Genomic DNA, 2,799 nt, shown 5'->3' with positions numbered 1-2,799 from the left:
TAAGAAAGACGTTAATATAGTTATTTGCCATTTGGGCAATCCCATTAAAACTTAAAATAAATACTGTTTACGTATACACAATCTCTTGTAAAGTAATTATGGATTTCTTGTGACAAACTAAGCAATTACTTCAAACTTAAACACAATAAAATATTTAATATTACACAAAAAACTACCCATTCATTCCCGGTTAGACCTCGTGTTAGTATGTGTGTACAATTCGTATTTATTGGTTTCTTGCAAACAGTTATAGATTCACTGTGACAAACAAATCATGAAATTGTTTCTAATTCTAAATATGACAGACTCGATATATTAATGTCTATAATAGTACACCCACAACGTACTCTTTCCTTCCCACTTGAAGTTTTGGAGTTTGTCTATTGTGTGTTGATTTGTTTCAAACAGATATAGATTGTATTGCGATAAACAAACCTGTAAAAATTATTTCAAATTCGTATGTCCATTTAAGCCTCAGTCAATGGGGAACGTTTCCTGTTGCTTCTCAAGTATCCATTCCGACGTCCTTTAACCTATTTATGGTCAATAACAATTCTATACAAACACTCAAACAGGCAATTCACATGCATCAAAAATAATAAACTGGTAGGGGGCATTATTGACCCAGTGATGTTAGCATGCACGTGGATGAAAAAGTCAATAATCCCTAGTTTGCTGCTTCGCGGGGGTACAATACTGGGGTTCGTGTTAATTGATTCCTATGTTTATGTCTTCTTGCACACATCAAACTGTCTGGCGCAAATGGTATCCTATTTTCGAAAGACTAAGAAAAGAAAAAAAATCACAAAATATATCAATAATTCTGGCAATCTGTCAATAAATTGGAATTTTAGAAATACATAAACATTATTCTGGCCATCTGTCAATAACTTGAAATTTTGAAATATTTTATATAATTAATTCTGATAAGCTGTAAATAATTGGTAATTTTGGTAATATTTATATATAAATAATTCTGGCAATATCTTAATAAATTGAAATTTTATAAATATTTATATGTCAATAATTCTGACCAGTTGTCAATTAATTGGAATTTTGAAAATATTTATATGTCTATTCTGGCAATCTGTCAACAAATTGAAATATTAAAAATCAATAATTCTGGCAATGTGTTAATGGATTGGAATTTTGGAAATATTTATAATTTATTTTCGTTGGAAATTGTCACGATAATTAAAAATACACATATAAATAGTTTAACTCCTTAAAACCAGGCACTCAAAGATTTGCACATCTTTATTTTGTTCATATAGCTCGTAAACATAAAGAATCATTACAATTAGCTTCATAACAGATTGTGACAAAAATCTAAACCATAATTTAATTTACATCTTTATATGTATGCCTACATTTTATACAAGGAATTTAAAATTTTAGAACTAAATAAGAAAAAGTAAAAGCTAAACAACAAGAACAACATTAATTTTGTTCTTCTTATTCTTGTTCAAATAATTTTTAAGCGAACTTTCTTGATTGTCTAACACCATATTCCCTTCTCTTAATGTTTTTCTTCTTTCTGTCCCATACACAAAACGTTTCTTATCTTTCCAAACACTTTATCTTCTTTACATCGTATTTGTCTTTCTTTTAATTTTAAGTTAAATTACACCTTATACATTATCCCCCTACTAATAATAGCAGAAATAGTAATGTTAATAATAATAATGATATATTTATTCTTTAAAGGGACATTCCTGAGTTTGATGCAATTGTTAAGATGTTATCGACTAAAAGAGACTGTTTAACGACTGCCATTACATATAAACTATATTGTTCTGCATAAACTAGTAGTGGCTGTATATTAAATGTGTTTCTGATCGTTCTAATATTTGTACTAAGTTAAATTTCATTTTATTTCGTAAAATATTATTTTTTCGTACGTACGAAATTATTTAAAGACAGAATCCAGTTTGGGCTTCTTACAAATATTAAGACGAACAGAAACACATTGAATATACAGACACTGATATTCTAAACAAGAAAATATATTTAATATGTAAGTTTAATCGAAGAAATATTTTATTAGTCGGAAACATCTTACAATGCAGCAAACTCAGGAATGTCCCTTTAAATTCATTAATTTTTCTTTCATTCAGTCTTCCCTTTTTCTAGGGGCGGGACGTAGCCCAGTGCTAAAGCGTTCGCTAGGATCGATCCCCGTCGGTGGACCCATTGGGTAATTTCTCGTTCCAGCCAGTGCTCCACAACAGGTGTAACAAAGGCTGTGGTATGTACTCTCCTGTCTGTGGGATGGTGCATATAAAAGATCCCTTGCTGCTAATTGAAAAGAGTAGCCCATGAAGTGGCGACAGCGGGTTTCCTCTCTCTATATCTGTGTGGTCCTTAACCATATGTCTGACGCCATATAACCGTAAATAAAATGTGTTGAGTGCGTCGTTAAATAAAACATTTCCTTCCTTCCTTCCCATTTTCTATCTTTCTGTCCTTCCCTACTTCCCTTGTTTATTTTCAGCTTGTCTGCTAACACCATAAAACTATAAACTATGTTTCCAATGCATCTATGTTCACTATTACTGTCGCACTAATATGCTATACGTATCAGTATTAATCGCTTGTTTTTAATGCTTAACATACGACACGATTGTAACCCTGGCACCGCCATATTTGATTTATAAAAAAATTATTAATTTTTGTTTGTATAGAAATAGGGTTTTCCCATTGGTCTCAAAAGCTCTAAAATGGGTTAGGCAGTTATGTTATGAGGTTGACGACACGATAAAACATATTATGAAGAAAGAAAAAAAAAAATCAAAATAT

Source organism: Gigantopelta aegis, chromosome 9 (assembly GCF_016097555.1).
Source record: "Gigantopelta aegis isolate Gae_Host chromosome 9, Gae_host_genome, whole genome shotgun sequence".
Classification (NCBI taxonomy): Eukaryota; Metazoa; Mollusca; class Gastropoda; order Neomphalida; family Peltospiridae; genus Gigantopelta; species Gigantopelta aegis.
The sequence above is the reverse complement of the archived record's forward strand: the minus strand, read 5'-3'. Positions refer to the sequence as shown.